Raw genomic sequence first — 20,684 nt, forward strand, 5'->3', positions numbered from 1 at the left:
TTACAGCATTTGTGCTGTAAAAATATATATATATATATATAGTTTTTGTAATATCATTTCAGTTCATAACCCCCATGCTTGAAAACAGTCAAAACGAATGCGACCGGAGTTCTGCGGGCTGCTCGAGTAAATGGACTTTGCTCAGCCTCCCGGCCCGGCCAGTTCCCTGCAGCCGGCTCCCTCCCTGGTGGCCGTGCCTCTGTCTCCCCCCAGCGTGCGCGCGCTCGGAGCCGGAGCAGCGGGGAGGTGCCGGGAGGAGGCCCGTCACGTGACTCCGCGCCCTCCCAGCGGCTGATGCAACACCTGTGCCGGTCGCGAAAACCACCTTCCACTTTCGCCTTTTAACGTGTTTTACATCCTATATACATGTAAGATTAAAAAGTTAATTTTTTTCTGAAAGGAAGTGTTGATTCTTTCATAGAGAAGTTGTATGAACTGAGATTCCGATGGTCAAAATGGCTTTAAACTTTTTTAGTGTGTCGTATAGAACTGTATTTTGCATTGCGACGCTGTACACACACACCTGAAACGGGTTTCACAAGCACATCTTATACTCCGATACGTTCTATTCCGTTTCGTCCCTTTAGTTTGTTTTTTTAAGTCGGCCTCACTAAATTGATTTCGTGACCGTTTACAGGTCATCACAGTCCGTGGTTTCAAAACACCGCTTTAGAGACTACATTGGACTTAGGTTGGATTGCTTTTTTAATATTATTATACCGTATTGCCAAAATGTGTATATTAAATCTCTGAATCCTTAGCAGCAGCTTGAAAGCTCGGGGGGAAGGAGTCACTTTGATCTCCCCCGAAGGTGGACCCTCCCGGAACTTAGGAAAGGGGCGGGGTCGGTGGCGGGAGGGTGGCAGAGGTTCGCGCTGCCCCGAACGGGCACGGTCATTACTTGATGCTCAGTTTTCCTTCCATGTCGTCAAGATAATGGAACAATAAAGGAGACGCTATTTTCTTGTGCTTCTTCAGCATTTTCTTTCTTCTACTGAACAAGATGAAGAGCTGGGGAATTAGGTACCAAGAGGAGCCAGTGCCCAGCAGGAGCAAGCCAAGGGTTTTGACACCAGACGAGTCGGGAAGAGAAAAGCAGAGCTTCTTTGAGGTCTCCAAGAGAAAAGAAGAGAGGGATTAAGAGGCGCTGGATAAGCAGTTAATGAGAAAGGAAACAGTTTTTTCCTAGGTGTTTTTTCTTGTCATCTTTGTCTGAGATTGTGCCTATTTAAATACAGAATTCCTTGTTATTGCTTTGTGGGTTGCTTTAAAACCTGAATTCACAACCTTTAGAAGGAGCTGGTTTGAATAGCCTTGATCTTAACCTCAAATAAAATCCTGAGCCATGGATTAGGACTCTCCCTACCCGCCACCTTCCCTGATGGGGGAAGGAGGAGGGAAGGAATCCCCTCCTCCATGCAGACCTTAGCCCTTGGGCCCACAGTGGTCATGTCACCGCAGCCAGGCGGCCATCGGGACTGCATTCCCTGGCGGAGCCAGCGCTCTTTCCGGGTGGGGCTGGTCTGGGGGTGGCTGCCTCTGCATCCTGCCAGGGCCAGCTTTCTGCCATCTGTATCGCGGAGAGTGCTGCTGCCCTACAACCATGCCATCAACTCGTAATTTTCACTCCTCCGCCAAAAATCAGCACAGAGAAAGGTGGCAGAAGATTGGATTTATGCATCTTTGTTTACCCACTGGGTGGCAGAACCCAAATCTCAGATAGTTGAATGTTTTTGTTTCTTCACTCAGCCTTAATTGTTTATACTACAGCCTTATATTTGGATCTCTGTCCCCCCAAGGAACAGTGTCACGCAGTTGAAAGCAGTGGTGCCAGGAAGTCCGATTTCTGTATATTGCTTCTGCCTTTCATATTTGTTCAATAAATCCCATGTGCCTGGCACACTTTCTTCTTGAATTTTCATGTCCTTTTATCATTCTTTTCCTTCCCGATTTTACATAATTCATAGATTATCTTCTTATGAAAAGGGGTATATTTTTAATTTCTTGACATTTCCTTTAATCTTATGTCCTCTTTTTCTGTTTTATAGTTTTAGCTCTGATATTTGTATCATTGATCTGTTTTGAGGGAGAGGAGAGAGAAGAGTAAGGGAGGAGACCGGAATACGATGCGTTTAATGTGTCAGTCAGAGATTTACAGTTTGGGTGGTGAGTTTGGGATGAGTTAGAGGAAGAAATGGTAAGTGCGCTGGTCCAGAACGCAGGCCCTGGAGCCCGCAGGGATGCCGGCCGTGACTTTCTGAGCCTGCGTTTCATGTACAAGAAGATAATTGTAGGACCCACCACACAGGGCCGAGTGAGCAGGGGCGCAGCTCCTAGCACCTGCCTGCACAGTGAGCCCTCATACGTGTCAGCTGCGTTTATTACAGTGAGGAAGAGGATGAAGGTGAAAAATGACAGCGACAATATGAGGTTACTAAGCAAACGTGGAACCAGCGTTTATTAAGGCCAAGGAAAACAAGAACTTGAGCATAGGTCAGTGTGTGACCTGGTGTCCTAATAATGTAAACATCGAATAGTAAGGAGACCATATAGTATAATAAAATCCTTTTAGTAGCAAAACGTGGTGTTCAGAAATGGGGAAATAGCACATAAAGGAGTCGGGGAGCAGTTATCAGCATCATACAACTATTTGATTTTTTGCATGTAAAATAAATTTAAGGAAACAGTAATGGAGAAAGACTTGAAAGAGCAAAAAGAGGTGGCCCTACAGGGGCTTCTGCTGGCTGAGTTGTGGTCATTTGAGTGTCAAAGAATGTGGAAATGGTTGGTAATTAGGGCCTGTCTGTGGAGAGCCATGAGTCCAAAATTATACTCAAAACAGGGACATATTGTAAAATGTGCAGCATGGTAGAGAGCACTGGCATAGACAGACATAGTTCTTTACTGAAGTAGATATCTGTTTGTAAAACAGAGATGCTGTTTCTCCCCATCACCATTAGCAGATAGGGAACTGCGAGAAAGCCCAGTAGTTCCAGGAAAAGTAGGAACTGGGCAAGAACAGGGAGGAGTGAGGGGGACCCCACTGAGGGACCTGTCCTCCTGGGAGGAGCGATCTGGAATGGCCCTAGGAATTGCACGGAAGGCACCAAGCGGAAGAAGGACATGGGCTCCAGAAGTCCTGTGTCACAGAGCAAGCCAGCCTTGACTAAAAAAGCTCAGGCACCCAGGCCAGGAAATGCAGGCTTATGTTTTTCTTTTCTTTTAATGCAATTCTGTTGAGATACATTCACACACCATACCATTCCTCCCCAAGTATACAATCAGTGGCTCACAGTATCAGCACATAGTTGTGCATTCATCACTATAATCAGTTTTTGAAGATTTTCATTACTTCATGAAACAAATTCATTACTCTGGGGAGGGATGGAGAGAAGCAAAGGGGAGGGCCTAAAACATCCGAACCCCTTCCCCCCTTATCACTGACCCCAGTATTGGTGTGGTACGTTGTTACTGTTGAACAAATATTAAGATATTGCCGTTAACTGTAGTCCACAGATCACTTATTTCTTTTTAATAATTAACTCCTTGTAATAGTTTTATACGTTTGTTCTAGTTCATGGAGAAAGCTTATCATATTTGTACTGTTAGTCTCAGCATCATCCACCACAGGATTTACTGAGTTATACAGCCCCATGTTTTATTCTCCAGCTTTCCTTCTGGTGACACAGCACTGTAAACTTCCCCTTCCCACCACACTCACACACAGTCCAGCACTGCTGATCACATCCGCCATAATGTGCTGCTGTCACCTCCGTCCATTTCCACTCATTTAAATTCAACCGTGTTAAAAACCCTGCACATCTTAAGCATCCGCTCTCCACTCCCTAGCCTCAGTCTATCTCCTGGTAAGCCATATTCTAGATTCCATGTCCATGAGTTTACATGTTCTAGTTCATTTTAGTGAGATCATACGATACTCGCCCTTTTGTATCTGACTTATTTCAGTCAGCATTATGTCCTCAAAGTTCATCCATGTTGTCACATGCTTCAGGACTTCATCCCTTCTGACTGCCAAATAATATTCCACACATACCATATTTTTTTATCCATTCATCGATTGATGGGCCCTTGGATTGTTTCCATCTTTTGGCAATTGTGAATAATGCTGCTATGAACATCAGTGTTCAAATGTCTGTTTGTATCCCTGCTTTCAGTTCTGCTGAATATTTACTGAATAGTGGGATCGATGGATCGTACGGCAATTCTATACTTAGCTTTGTGAGAAACTGCCAAACTACCTTTCACAGCAGCTATATCATTTTTCTTGTCTTTATGTACTTTTTATTTATTTATTTATAATTTCTTTTGTTTAATCAAACCAAAACAAATACAAACATGAACATTCTTAACATACAAACATTCCATGTATGGTGCACAATCAGTGGTTCACAATATCATCACATAGTAATATATTCATCACCATGATCACTTTTTAGAACATTTGCATCACTCCAGAAAAAGGAATAAAAAGAAAAAAGAAAAACTCACACATACCATACCCCTTATCCCTCCCTCTCATTGACCACTAGTATTTCCATCTACTCAATAGATTTTAACGTTTGTTCCCCTATTTTTTTCTATATCCCTTAACACTCCCTTTCATTGTTCACTAGTATTTCAATCTACTCAATTTATTTTAACATTTATTCCCCCTATTATTTATTCTTAATTCATATTTCTTACTCATCTGTCAATATCATAGATAAAAGGAGCATCAGACACAAGGTTTTCACAATCACATAGTCACATTGCGAAAGCTGTATCATTCATTCATCTTCAAGAAACATGGCTACAGGAACACAGCTCTGCAGTTTCTGGCACTTCCCTCTAGCCTCTCTAACACACCTTAAACTAAAAAGGGGATAGCTATAAAATGGGTAAGAATAACCTCCAGATAACCTCTTGACTCAGTTCAAAATCTCTCAGCCACTGACACTTTACTTTCTCTCATTTCAGTCTTCCTCCTTTCAGTCAAGATTTTCTCAATCCTTTGATGCTGAGTCCCAGCTCATTCTAGGATTTCTGTCCCATGTTGCCAGGGAGATTTACACCACTGGGAGTCATGTCCCACGTAGAGAGGGGGAGAACAGTGAGTTTGCTTGCCGTGTTGGATGAGAGAGAGAGAGGCCACATCTAAGCAACAAAGAGGTTCTCTGAGGGTGACTCTAAGACCTAATTTTAAGTAGGCTTAGTCTATACTTTGTAGGGATAAAGTTTCATATGGACAAACCCCAAGATTGAGTGCTCGGCCTATTGATTTGGTTGTCATCACTGCTTGTGAGAATATCAGGAATTCTCCTAATGGGAAAGTTGAATTTTCCCCCTTTTTGCCATTCCCCCAGGGGACTTTGCAAATACATATTATTCACTGTTCGAATCACTCTGGGATTTTATCAGGGCCATCACTCTGGACAAACCTACAAAATCTCATGCCTTATTCAAAGCTTCGTATACTTATGGTGTTCAATTAAACTATCCATATAAGTTATATTAGGAAATGCACTAGTCAAAATACAAATTTTGTACCAAATGAACATTATTTGCTTTAGTTTCACACATAAGTTAAATTTTTAATATATGAATTACCATCTATTTTCAACACCCTGCAATATTGGCATTCCTTTGTTCTTCCTCATGTAAAGACATTTTTTAATTTGTACATTTAGTCTCTATCATTGTACACTCTAGTCATTCCTAGATTATATCATCTCAGTCTTTATGGTCTATCTTTACTTCTGGTTTCATTTTTTTGGCCCCCAGCTCTCCTCCCTCTATCATTCTCATATTCAGCTTCATTCAGTGAACTAACATTATTGTGCTACAATTAGGTAGTATTGTGCTATCCGTTTCTGAATTTTTACGATCAGTCCTGTTGCACAATCTGTATCCCTTCAGCTCTGATTAACCAAAATCTACCCTATTTCTATCTCTTGATGGCCTCTGTTCTTAACTGAAATTCTCCAAGTTAATTCATTAATGTTACTGCATATCAGTGAGACCATACAGTATTTGTCCTTTTGTTTCTGACTAGTCTCACTCAGCATAATGTCCTCAAGGTCCATCCATGTTATGCTTCATGACTTTATTCTGTCTTACAGTTGCATAATATTCCATCGTATATATATACCACAACTTGTTTAGCCACTCTTCTGTTGATGGAAATTTGGGCTTTTTCCATCTCTTGGCAATTGTAAATAATGCTGCTATAAACATTGGTGTGCAAATGTCTGTTTGGGTCCTTGCCCTCATGTCCTCTGAATAGATACCTAGCAATGGTATCGCCAGATCATATGACAATTCTATACTTAGCTTCCTGAGGAACCACCAAACTGCCTTCCACAATGGTTGTACCATTTTACATTCCCATCAACAGTGGCTTAATGTACCTCTTTCTCCACATCTTCTCTAGCACTTGTCATTTTCTGTTTTATTGATAATGGCCATTCTCGTGGGTGTGAGATGACATCTTATTGTGGTTTTGATTTGCATTTCCCTAATAACCAGGGAAGTTAAGCATCTTTTCATGTGCATTTTAGCCCTTTGTATTTCTTCTTCTGCAAAGTGTCTGCTCATATCTTTTGCCCATTCTGTAATTGGGTTGTTTGTCTTTTTGTTGTTGAGTTGAACAATCTCTTTATATATTCTGGATACTAGACCCTTATCTGATATATCGTTTCCAAATATTATCTCCCACTGTGTAGCCTGTCTTTTTATTTTCTGGACAAAGTTTTTGATGCACAAAAGTGTTTAATTTTGAGGAGTTCCCATTTATCTATTTCTTTCTTCAATGCTCATGCTTTGGGTGTATGATCTAGGAAACTGCCTCCTATTATAAGATTTATAAGACATTTCCCTACATTTTCTTCTCAAAGTTTTATGGTCTTAGAGCTAATGTTTAGGTCTTTGATCTATTTTGAGTTAATTTTTGTGTAGGGTGTGAGATTTGGATCCTCTTTCATTCTTTTGCACTTGGATATCCAGTTCTCCAAGCACCATTTATTGAAGAGACTGGTCTGTCCCAGGTGAGTTGGCTTAACTGCCAAAGATCAATTGTCAAAAAATAAAAAAATAAAATAAAAAACGATCCGTTGTGCATAGATGAGAGGGTCTATATCTGAGCACGCGACTTGATTCCATTCTGTTAGTATATCTATCTTTATGCCAGTACCATGCTGTAGCTTCATAATACACCTCAAAATCAGGTAGTGTGAAACCTCCGACTTCATTTTTCTTTCTCAGGATATTTTTAGCTATTTGGGGTACCCTGACCTTCCAGGTAGATTTGGTTATTGGTTTTTCTATTTCTGAAAAGTAGGCTTTGGGGATTTTAATTGGTATTGCATTGAATCTATAAATCAATTTAGGTAGAATTGACATCTTAACTGTATTTAGTCTTCCAATCCATGAACACGGCATGCCCTTCCATTTACTTAGGACTTCTGTGATTTCTTTTAGCAATTTCTTGTAGTTTTCTTTGTATATGTCTTTTGTATCCTTAGTTAAATTTATTCCTAAATATTTTATTCTTTTGGTTGCAGTTGTAAATGGAATCTTTTTCTTGATTTCCCCCTCAGATTGTTCATTACTAGTGTATAGAAACAGTACAGATTTTTGGGTGTTGATCTTGTAACCTGCCACTTTGCTGTACTCATTTATTAGCGCTAGTAGTTTTGCTGTGGATATTTCAGGGTTTTCAACATATGGTATCATATCATCTGCAAACAGTTAGTGTTTTACTTCTTCCTTTCCAATTTTGTTGCCTTGTATTTCTTTTTCTTGTCTAATTACTCTGGCTAGAATTTCCAACACAATCTTGAATAACAGTGGTGACAGTGGACATTCTTGTCTTGTTCCTGCTCTTAGGGGGAAAGTTTTCAGTTTTTTTCCATTAAGGATGATGTTAGCTGCAGGTTTTTCATATATTCCCTTTATCATGTTGAGGAAATTACCTTCTATTTCTATCCTTTGAAGTGTCTGCAACAAGAAAAGATGTTGAATTTTGTCAAATGCCTTTTCTGCATCAATCGAGATGATCGTGTGGTTTTTCTGCTTTGATTTGTTGATATGGTGTATTACCTTAATTGATTTTCTTATGTTGAACCCATCCTTGCATACCTGGATGAATCCTACTTAGTATATAATTATTTTAATCTGCTGCAAATTCAATTTGCAAGAATTTTGTTGAGGATTTTTGCATCCATATTCATTAGAGAGATTGGTCTGTAATTTTCTTTTCTTGTAGTATCTGTTTCTGGCTTTGGTATGAAAGTGATGTTGGCTTCATAGAATGAGTTAGGTAGCCTTCCCTCATCTTCAGTTTTTTTCTGAAGAATTTGAACAGTATTGGTACTAATTCTTTCTTGAATGTTTGGTAGAATTCACATGTGAAACTGTCTGGTCCTGAAATTTTTTTTTAGGAGCTTCTTAATGACTAATTCAGTTTCTTTACTTGCGATTGGTTTGTTGAGGTCATTTATTTCTTCTCGAGTCAATGTTGTTTGTTCATGCCTTTCTAGGAAGTTGTCCATTTCAACTACATTGTCTAGTTTATTAACATAAAGTTGTTCATAGTATCCTCTCATTACCTCCTTTATTTCTTCAGAGTCAGTAGTTATGGCTCCTCTTCCATTTTTTATTTTATTTATTTGCATTCTCTCTCTTCTTTTTGTCAACCTTGCTAAGGGCCCATCAATCTGATTGATTTTCTCATAGAACCAGCTTCTTGTTTTGTTGATTTTCTCCATTGTTTTCATGTTCTCAATTTAATTTATTTCTGCTCTAATCTTCATTATTTCTTTCCTTTTGCTTACTTTGAGGTTAGTTTGCTATTCTCTCTCTAGTTCTTCCAAGTGGACAGGTAATTCCTCGATTTTTGCTCTTTCTTCTTTTTTGATATAGGCATTTACGGCAATAAATTTCCCTCTTAGCACTGCTTTTCCTGCATCCCATGAATTTTGATATGTTGTGTTTTCATTTGCCTTGAGATATTCACTGATTTCTCGTCATTTCTTCCTTGACCCACTGGTTGTTTAAGAGTGTGTTGTTGAGCCTCCATATATTTGTGAATTTTCTGGCCTTCTGCCTACTATTGATTTTCAACTTCATTCTTTTATGATCTGAGAAAGTGTTTTGTATGATTTTAATCTTTTTAAATTTATTGAGACTTGCTTTGTGACCCAGCATATGGTCTATTCTTGAGAATGATCCGTGAGCACTTGAGAAAAAGGTATATTCTGCTGTTGTGCGATGTAATGTTCTATAAATGTCTGTTAGGTTTAGTTCATTTATTGTATTGTTCAGATTCTCTGTTTCTTTATTGATCCTCTGTCTACATGTTCTGTCCATTAATGAGAGCAGGGAAGTGAAGTCTCCAACTGTTATGGTAGATGTGTCTATTTCTCTTTTCAGTGTTTTCAGTGTTTGCCTCATGTATTTTGGAACACCCTGGCTTGGTGCATAAATATTTATAATTGTTATGTCTTCTTGTTGAATTGTTCTTTTTATTAATACATAGTGTCATTCTTTGTCTCTTTTAATTGTTTTACATTTGAAGTCTAGTTTAGCTACCCCTGCTCTTTTCTAATTGTTGTTTGCATGAAATCTCTTTTCCCAACCTTTCACTTTCAACCTCTGTTTATCCTTGGGTCTAAAATGCATCTCCTGTAGACAGCATATAGATGAGTCCTGTTTTTTAATCCATTCTGCCAGTCTTTGTCTTTTGGAAAGTTTAATCCATTAACATTTAGTGTTATTACTGTACAGGCAGTACTTTCTTCTACCAATTTGCCTTTTGGATTTTATATGCCATATCTAACTTTTCTTTTTCTTACCTTTACTGATAGTCTTTATTTCTACACTCTTCTCCACATCTTTCTCTGCTGTCTTCTCCTGACTGTCTCTAGTGCTCCCTTTAGTATTTCTTGCAGAGCCAGTTTCCTGGTCACAGATTCTCTCAGTGATTTTTTTTGTCTGAAAATGTTTTAATTTCCCCCTCATTTTTGAAGGACAATTTTGCTGAATATAGAATTATTGATTGGCAATTTTTCTCTTTTCATATCTTAAATATATATCCCACTGTCTTCTGGCCTCTATGGTTTCTGCTGAGAAATCTACGCATAGTCTTATTGGGCTTCCCTTGTATGTGATAGATTGCTTTTCTCTTGCTGCTTTCAGAATCCTCCCTTTCTCTTTGAGATCTAACATTGTGATTAGCCAGTGTCTTGGAGTACATCTATTTGGATCTATTCTGTTTGGAGTATACTGCACTTCTTGGATCTGTAATGGGGTACACTGCACTTCTTGGATCTGTAATTTTAAGTCTTTCATAAGAGTTGGAAATTTTTCAGTGATAATTCCCTCCATTAGTTTTCCTCCTCCTTTTCCCTTCTCTTCTCCTTCTGGGACACCCACAACATGTATATTTGTACACTTCATGTTGTCATTCAATTCCCTGAGTCCCTGCTCATATTTTTTCCAGTCTTTTCCCTATATTTTCTTATGCTTGTCAGATTTCAGGTGTCCTGTCCTCCAGTTCACTAATCCTATCTTCTGCCTCTTGAAATCTGACATTGTAGGTTTCCATTGTTGCTCTCATCTCTTCTACTGTGCCTTTCATTCCCAAAAGTTCTGTGATTTGTTTGGTGTTTTGTTTTTTGTTTTTTTTTTTGGCCACCCCTTGCCCTTTTTACACCCTCCCTCAATTCATTGATTTGATTTTGATGAGATTTTCCATGTCTGTTTGAACATCCTGAATTAATTGTTTCAAGTCCTGTATCTCATTTAAATTGTTGCTTTGTTCCTTTGACTAGGCCATATCTTGAATTTTCCTGTATATTATTTGCTGGCATCTAGACATTTAATTTCCATAATTAGTTTATTCTGGAGATTTTTTTCACCCTTTTACTTAGGATTTTCTTGCTGGATGACTTTGTTGTCTACCTGTTCTTTGACATTCAGTTCAGCTTATTCTAGATCTCTAGCTTAGGTTTTGTATAACAGATCAGAATTTTCCAGTTCTTGTTTTCTTATTTCTTTCCCTGCCTGTTTGGTACCTTTTTTTCCCCCTTAGGAGGGTCTACTTAGGTATTATAGACCCCAGTCAGATTTTCCCAGACCAGACTAGCCTCTTCTTAGGAGGGAAGAGTCACCTGCATCAGTTTTCCCTGAGGATGAGACCCAGCAGGTTGAAAAGCTTTCCCATGAAGCGTCTAGACTCTGTGTTTTTCCTGTCCTGCCCAGTATGTGGTGCTTGTCTGCAGGTCCCGCCAGCATAAAATGATGCTTTACCTTTAACTTCAGCAGACTCTCCCTGCTGGGACATGGTCCAGACAGAGGAGAAATTGTAGTCTGGCTTTGAGGGAGGGATTCCACCTGAGCTGCCCACCCCCTGCCCCGCTCCTGGGAGGGGACAGCCTCCAGGAAATTACTTCCTTTCATGTAACCAGCCTCTTTGCCTCTCAGACAAGCTTAATTCCACCCTTGCCTGGGGCATTTGGAGCCTGAGAAGCCCTGCAGTTGTATCCAAAGAGCAGTCAAGCTGTAGAAACACAGCTACAAAAAAAGAAAATAATAATAATCCTTTTCCAGAGCAGGAGCCCTGTTCCTTGGCTTTGCCAATCAAGAGCTCAAGTTGGTACATTGCTCTATGTATCTCCAGGTTCTATGTGCCCCCTCCTTTCCTTCAGGGCTCTGACCTTTTCAAGTATTAGTGTGCTGTTGGATCCAAAAAAAAGTTCTGTTTTGTTTTGTTTCTTTTTCTGTCAGCCCTGCCCCCTCAGCGCTGGGGCAAGAACCAGCAACCTCAGCTTTTACTAGAGGCTCAGCTGAGCTGGGGGTCTAATTTTAGTAGTCAGAATTTGTTAATTAATTCCACTATTGGAGCTTTGTTGAACTCAGCCCTTTGCTGTTAGTAGTCTCTTTTCTTTCCCCTCTGGAAACCAGCCTGTGGGAGAGGGGCATTGGCCTCCACAGCTTAGGGGACTCGTGGTTCTGAGTAGGATCACAGGTGGTACAGCTAGTTCAGACTGGGGTGCGCTGTGCGTCCAGTCACGACGTGGCCCCAGCAGTTGTTCTGTACTGTTCCTGGCTATTTACTAGCTGCTCCGGAGAACAAACTAAATCCCACACCTCACTAAGCTGCCATCTTGGACCCACCTCCACCTATATCACTTTACATTCCCACCATGTGCTGGTTTGAAACTGACATGTACCCCTGAAAAGCCAAGTTCTTTAATCCTCATTCACTATTGCTGGGTAGAATCTTTTTTATTGTTTCCATGGAGATGTGACCCACCCAATTGTGGGTGGTGCTTTTTTTTCAACTTTTTTATTGTGTAATATAACCTATATACAAGGCAAAGAAATAAAAAAGCAATAGTTTTCAAAGCACACCTCAACAAGTAGTTACAGGACAGATCCCAGTATTTGTCATGGGTTATCATACAATCCTCTCACATTTTACCTTTAAGCCACTCCAGAATATAGGGGGCTAGAAGGAATAAATATTATTTATTATCACAATTGACTTTTTTTCTTTTCTGTGAAAAATAACATATATACAAAAAAGCAATACATCTCAAAGCACAGCATCACAATTAATTATAGAACATATTTCAGAGTTTAACATGGGTTACAATTCCACAATTTTAGGTTTTTACTTCTAGCTGCTCTAAGATACTGGAGAACAAAAGAGATATTAATTTAATGATTCAGCATTCATATTCATTTGTTAAATCCTCTCTTCTCTGTATAACTCCACCATCACCTATGATCTTTCTATCCCTCTCTTTAGGAGTATTTGGGCTATGGCCATTCTAACTTTTTCATGTTGGAAGGCTCTGTCACTAATATGGGGTAGGTAGATGATGGAACTATCTGATGTTCTGGAGAGACTGCGCCTTCTAGATTTCAGAACTTATCTGGTCCAGGGACCCATCTGGAGGTTGGAGGTTCTGGAAGATTACTCTAGTGCATGGAACCGTTGTGGAATCTTATATATTGTCCTAGGTGTTCTTTAGGATTAGTTGGAATGGTCCTTGTTGGGGGTTGGCAAGTTATGATAGATAGCAAGTTCTAACTGAAGCTTGTGTAAGAGTGACCTCCATAGTAGCCTCTTGACTCTATGTGGGGTTAAAGTAATTCATAAAGTATATTCTCTCTGCCATTGAAACTTTATTAATTATACTTCTTTCCCCCCTTCTGGTTGGGATGGAATTGTTGATCCCACGGTGCCAGGGCCAGATTCCTCCCTGTGAGTCATCTCCCACGCTGCCAGGGAGACTTTCACCCCTGGTTGTCATATCCCACGTAGGGGGAAGGGCAATGATTTCACTTGCAGAATTGGGCTTAGAGAGATTAAGGCCACTTCTAAACAACAAAAGAGGCCCTCCAGAAGTAACTCTCAGGCATACCTATAGGTAGGCTAAGCTTCTCTACTACCTACATAAGCTTCACAAGAGTAAGCCTCAAGATCAACTACATGGCCTATTGATTTGGGTGTCCCTGAAGTTTGACACAGTATCAGGAGATTCCCTGATTTTAAAGTTTAATAGTTCCATAGTTTTTCTCCCATCCATCAGGGAATTTTGCCAATACTTTTTGATTATCTACTTAATATACTCTAGGATATATCCAGGTATTTCATTAAGCTATGCAGGATTAAAGGACCTCTTTCTTATTCTAGGCTCCCTGTGTTTCAGTTATTCAAATTAGCTATATAGATATGTTGAGTTAGATTATGTGCTACAGAAAATTTGGTTCCAAACCAAATAAACCTTTCTTCCTTTGGTCTCAAAGAGTATGTGTGGTTCTAAAATATAGACACTGTCTTCCTTACCCCTGTGTTCTGAATTACTTTAACCCCAACCTGATGGGCTTCATTCTTATCTCTAAATATCAGGCTATATCTGTATATAAAACACCCTCTCGAAATCCAGAAATAATAATTGCCACTCCAGACGAAACGTGTGCTATAAAAGCTTACAATCTAGACCCCTGTTTTCTTATAAATATTTTTTAAAGGAGACCATACCATAATTGTTCCTTTGTTTCTGTCTTATTTTGCCTCACCAAATATCCACCATGTTCATTCACATCATTGCATGCCTCACGACTTTGTTCCTTTTTGTAGAAGCAAAACGAACAGTATTCACTCGCCAATCTAATTCTCAATCAGTGCATCCTTCAGCCACCTGCATTCATCAGGCATCATGTATAGTGCCCAAAGTCCACAGTCCATCAGCACTCTTACTTTTAGATAATCTCATTGTTCCCAAGAGGAAGAAAACCAATAAACACACCCTCACCAAAAATGAAATCTAACCTCCTCTTAACTCTTGTCCTTCCCCCCATTATTTACCACTGCTGTTGCTGTGGTAGTGCTGATGTTTTCCTTTTAAACATAGCCTATAGCATGCAATAGCAGTTTCCCCCTATACCCTGGACTTAAACACTCTTTATACATGAATCAGACCTTTGAAGAAGCTCTTGCAAGAACTAATTTATATTTCTAGTGTTAATCAGTGGGACACATAGGTCCATACAACCCCTTTCAATCTTGTTCATCTTCAATAGGGTAATGTTACTTATAGATCCACTAGAGAATCGTCTTCACGTCTATCTATTCCCTTACATTGGAGTTCAACCTCATTAGCTAACTGTTCACCCATCTCTAGCTTCTATGTATCTCTAACTCCCCTATATTCTGTATTATAAACCTCTGATTTTACCTTTACCATGGTCATTAAGGTGGAATCATACGGTATCTATCCTTTTATGTCTGGCATATTTCACTCAGCATTATGTCCTCAAGGCTTATCCATCTTGTCATGTGCTTCAGGATGTCATTTCTCATCTTAATGTTGCATAAAATTCCATTGTATGTATATACCACATTTTGTTGATCCACTCGTCTGTTGATGGGCATTTGGTTTATTTCCATCTTTTGGCAACTGTGAATAATGCTGTTATGAACATCAGTGTGCAAATGTCTGCTTGTGTCATTGCTTTCAACTCTCCTAGGTATATACCAAGTAGTGCTATTGCTGCGTCATAGGGCAACTCGATATTTAGTTTCCTAAGGAACCGCCAAACAGTCTTCCATAGTGGCTGCACCATTGTACATTCCCACCAGCAGTGCATAAGTGTCCCAGTTTTTCCACATCCTCCCCAACATTTATAGTTTCCTGTTTGTTTAATAGCAGCCGTTCTTATAGGTGTGAGGTGTTATCTCATTGTAGTCTTAATCTGCATTTCCCTTATAGCCAATGAAAATGAACATCTCTTCATGTGCTTTTGAGCCATTTGCATTTGCTCTTCAGAAAAATGCCTATTCATTTCTTCAGCCCATTTTATAATTAGGTTCTTTGTACTTTTGTGGTTGAATTGTATGATTTCCTTGTGGATACAGGATATCAAACCTTTGCCTGATATATGAGTTCCAAATATTTTCTCCCATTGAGTTGGCTGCCTCTTCACCTTTTGACAAGGTCTTTTGAAGTGTAAAAGCATTTGATTTTGAGGAGTTCCCATTTATCTACTTTTTTCTTTTGTTGCTTGTGCTTTGGGTGTTAATTTTAGGAAGCCCCCTGATATTACTAGGTCTTGAATATGTTTCCTTACATTTTCTTCTAGAAGCTTTATGGTGCTAGTTCTTATATTTGGGTGTTTGGTCCACTTTGAGTTTATTTTTGTATAGGGTATAAGGTAGAGGTCCTCTTTCATTCCTTTGGCTATTGATATCCAGTTCTTCCATGCCCATTTATTGAAAAGATGATTTTGTCCCAGTTCAGAGGATTTGAGGGCCTTGTCAGAAATCAGTTGACCATAGATTTTGTGGTCTGTTCTGCACTCTCGATTGATTCCATTGGTCAGTGCTTCTATCCTTGTGCTAGTACCATGCTATTTTGATCTCTGTGGCTTTATAATAGGTTTTAAAGTCAGGAAATGTTAATCCTCCCACTTTGTTCTTCTTTTTTAGGATGCTTTTAGCTATTCGGGGTCTCTTTCCCTTCCAGATGAATTTGGTAACTAGCTTTTCCAAGACTTCAAAGTAGGTTGTTAGAATTTTGATTGGTACTGCATTGATACTCTAGATTGGTATTGCATTGAATCTACAGGTCAATTTGGGAAGAATTGACATCTTAACTATATTTAGCCTTCCTGTCCATGAGCAGGGACTGTATTTCCACCTATTTAGATCTTCTTTGATATCTTTTAGCAATATTATGTAGTTTTCTGTGTACAAGTCCTTTACGTCCCTAGTTAAAGTTCATTCCTAAGTTCTTGATTCTTCTAGTTGCTATTTTGAAATGAAATTTTTTCCTTAACTGACTCCTCAGTTAGGTCATTGCTTGTGTATAGAAATGTTACTGATTTTTGCACATTAATTTTTTTTAACTTTTTTTATTGTATAATATAATATATATACAAAACAAAGAAATAAAAAAGCGATAGTTTTCAAAGCACTCTTCAACAAGTAGTTGAAGGGATCTCTGATCCCAGAGTTTGTCATGGACTAACATATGATCCTCGCACATTTTTTCTTCTAGCTGCTCCACAGTATAGGAGGCTAGAGGGCTTAAATATTTTTTTTTATTATCACAGTTGACTTTTATTCATTCTTTTTTGTGTGTGAAAAATAAGATATATGCAAAAAAGCTATAAATTTCAAAGCACAGCACCACAGTTAGTTGCAGAACATATTTCGGAGTTTGACATGGGTTACAATTTCACAATTTTAGGTTTTTACTTCTAGCTACTCTAAAATACTGGAGACTAAAAGAGATACCAATTTAATAATTCAGCAATCATATTCATTTGTTAAATCCTATTTTCTCTATATAACTCCAGCATCACCTTTGATCTTTCCATCCCTCTCTTTAGGAGTGTTTAGGCTATGGTGATGCTAAATTTTTCATATTGGAAGGATCTGTGACTAATATAAGATAGGGAGATGGAACTATCTGATGTTCTGGAGAGGCTGGGCTAGGTTTCAGGACTCATCTGGACCAGGGACCCATCTGGAGGTTGGAGGTTTCTGGAAAGTTACTCTAGTGCATGGAACCCTTGTGGACTCTTATATATTGCCCTAGGTGTTCTTTAGGACTGGCTAGAATGGTCCTGGTTGGGGGTTGGCAGGTTATGATAGGTAGCAAGGTCTAACTAAAGCTTGCATAAGAGCAACCTCCAGAGTAGCCTCTCGATTGTATTTGAACTCTCTCTGCCATTGATATTTTATTAATTACTCTTCTTTTCCCCCTTTTGGTCAGAATGAAATTGTTGATCCCACGGTTCCAGGTCTGAATTCATCTGTGGAGTCATGTCCCACATTGCCAGGGAGTCTTTCTCCCCTGGATGTCATGTCCCATGTAGGGAGGAGGACAGTGATTTCACTTGCAGAGTTGTGCGTAGAGAGATTGAGGCCATATCTGAGCAACAACAGAGGTCCTGCAGAAGTAACTCTTAGGCATGCCTAAAGGTAGTTTAACCTTCTCAGCTACCTACATAAGTTTTACAGGAGTAAGTCTCATGATCAAGAGCATGGTCTATTGATTTGAGTGTCCCTGAAGTTTGACACAGTATCAGGGGATTCCATGATTGTAAAGTTTAATAGTTCTGTATTTTTCTCCCATCTCTCAGGGGACTTTACCAATATTTTTTTATTATCTGCATAATATACTCTAGGATGTATCCAGGCACTACAATAATCTATACAGGATTAAAGGACCTCTTTCTTATTCTGTGCTCCCTGTGTTTCAATTGTTCAATGAACTATACATCTAGGTTGTATTATATTACGCACTACAGAAAATTTCAGTTCCAGACCAAATAAACCTTTCTTTCATTGGTCTCAAAGAGTATGTGAGGTTCTAAAATATAGAAGTCTTCCTTTCCCCTACATTCTGAATGATTTTGACCTCAACCTGTTCGGCTTTGTTCTTATCTCTAAATATCTAGTTATAAATGTAAAACAGCCTCTCAGAATCCAGAAATAATAATCACCACTCTGGACTTAATGTGTCTGCTCTAAAAGCTTACAATCTAGGCCCCTGTTTTCTTATAAGTATTTTCTAAAGATGACCATACCATTCTTGTGCTTTTGTTTCTGGCTTATTTTGTCTCATCAAATGTCCCACATGTTCTTTCACTTCCTTGCATGCCTCACAACTTTGTTCCTTTTTGTAGAAGCACAACCTTTGTTAATAAATATACACCATCGTTTGCCAATCTACTTCTCTGTCAGTGTATCTTTCAGCCACCTGCATTCATCGGGCATCATGTATAGTGCCCAAAGTCCACAGTCCATCAACATTCTCAATTTTAGATAATCTCATTGTTCCCAAGAGAAAGAAAACCAATAAACACACCCTCACCAAATAGGAAATCTAAACCTCCTCTTAACTCTTGTCCCTCCCCCCATCATTTGCCGCTGTTGTTGCTGTGGTAGTGCTGATGGTTTCTTTTTGAACATAGCCTGTAGCATGCAATAGCAGTTTTCCCCCTGTACCCTGGACTTAAACACTCTTTATATGTATTAGTTAGGGTTCTCTAGAGAAACAGAATCAACAGGGAACACTTGCAAATATAAAATTTATGAAAGTGTCTCACGTGACCGTAGGAATGCAGAGTCCAAAATCCACAGGGCAGGCTGCGAAGCTGATGACTCCAATGGATGGCCTGGATGAACTCCACAGGAGAGGCTCACCAGCCAAAGCAGGAATGGAACCTGTCTCCTCTGAGTCCTCCTTAAAAGGCTTCCCATGATTGGATTTAGCATCACTAATTGCAGAAGACACTCCCCTTTGGCTGATTACAAATGGAATCAGCTGTGGATGTAGCTGACGTGATCATGACCTAATCCTATGAAATGTCCTCATTGCAACAGACAGGCCAGCACTTGCCCAATCAGATGAACAGGTACCACAACTTGGCCAAGTTGACACCTGTCCCTAACCATGACATTATACAAGAATCATATCTTTGAAGTAATTCTTGCAAGAACTAACTAATATTCCTAATGTTAATCAGTGGAACACATAGGTCTATACAACCACCTTCACTCCCATCTATTCCCTTACATTGGTTTTAATTCTATGGTTTATCTTCCACTGCTCATGCCTCTGTCTTCATAAATGGTTATTTTAATAACTCAACATCCTCTTTCAATGGGATCTGTTGGGAGGAGGCCTTGGGGAGCCTATATCTTCTCATTTTGTTCGTGAATGTATTTGGAGACTTTCTTCAGAACCATCTCATGATGAGTTCCCATGCTAAGAAGATGGTTTTGCCATTAAACAAGCCAGCCTTCAAGGTATGACTGGCTCCCAAGCTTCTCTGCTTCTGCATAAAGGTTATTTAACATTCGAACTATTTGTTCAAACTGTTGTGTATCAATCTGGTTCTCCAGTTCCACAGGAAATTTGGTTAGAAACTGGCTGCGTGTGCCACTGCTGTAGTCTCGCTGAATAAAGAACTTCCCAGACATCGGGGCCTGCTGCAGCATCATGGTGAGGACAGGACCGGCCTCACCACCTCCTCTCTGCCCTCCAGCTGCTGTTGTGCCACCCTGCACATTAATTTTATATCCAGTCACCTTGCTGAATTTATTAGCTCAAGTAACCTTGCTGTAGATTTGTAGATATCTGCAAATAATGAAAGTTTTACTTCTTCTCTGCCAATTTGGATGCCTTTTATTTTTTTCTCCTGCTGATTGCTCTAGCTAGAACTTGTAGCACAATGTTGAATAATAGTGGTGACAGTGGGCATCCTTGTCTTGTACCTGATCTTAGGGGGAAGCTTTCAGTCTCTCTTCATTGAGTACGATGCTGGCTATTGGTTTTTCATATATTTCCTTTATCATATTGAGGTAGTTACCTTTGACTCCCATCATTTGAAGTGTTTTTATCAGAAAAGGATATTGAATTTTGTCAAGTGCTTTTTCAGCATCAATCGAGACGATCTTGTGATTTTTTTTTTCCCTTTAGATTTATTAATGTGCTGTATTACATTAATTGATTTTCTTGTGTTGGACCATCCTTGCATTCCTGGTATAAACCCCACTTGGTCATGAGGTATAATTCTTTTAATGTGTTGTTGATTCAATTTGCTAATATTCTGTTGAGAATTTTTGCATCTATGTTCATTAGGGAGATTGGCGTGTAGTTTTCCTTTCTTAAAACATCTTTATCTGGTTTTGATATTAAAATGATATTAGCTTCAAGAGTTCCTTTCTCCTCAATTTTTTGGAAAAATTTGAACAGGATTGGTGTTCTTTTTGGAATGTTTGATAAAATTCCCCTGTGAAGCCATCTGGCCCTGGGCTTTTCTTTGCAGGAGATTTTTGATGACTGATTGAAATCTCTTACTTTTGATTGGTTTGTTGGAATCTTCTATTTATTCCTGAGCCAGTGTAACTTGTTTGTGTGTTTCCAGAAATTTGTCCATTTCATCTATGTTGTCTAGTGTGTTGGCATATAGTTGTTCATAGTATCTTCTTATGATTTATTTCTTCAGGGTGTGGTAATGTACCCCTTCTCATTTCTGATTTTGTTTATTCGCATCCTCTCTCTTTTCTTCTTTGTCAGTTTTACAAGTGATCCATCAATTTTATTGGGTTTCTCAAAGAACCACCTTTTCATTTTATTGATTCTTTCTATTATTCTTTT

The 20,684-nt window shown here is 39.2% G+C and overlaps 1 protein-coding gene and 1 pseudogene across 1 annotated transcript in view; one reads left to right on the forward strand and one right to left on the reverse strand.

Annotated features, from left to right (window-relative positions):
• JAZF1 (JAZF zinc finger 1) overlaps nt 1-20,684 on the forward strand; it is a 390,681-nt gene that overhangs the window by 344,145 nt on the left and 25,852 nt on the right. The window lies entirely within an intron of this gene.
• On the reverse strand, nt 19,118-19,525 carry LOC143685267 (golgin subfamily A member 7 pseudogene; annotated as a pseudogene).

Source organism: Tamandua tetradactyla, chromosome 1 (assembly GCF_023851605.1).
Source record: "Tamandua tetradactyla isolate mTamTet1 chromosome 1, mTamTet1.pri, whole genome shotgun sequence".
NCBI classification, from domain to species: domain Eukaryota; kingdom Metazoa; phylum Chordata; class Mammalia; order Pilosa; family Myrmecophagidae; genus Tamandua; species Tamandua tetradactyla.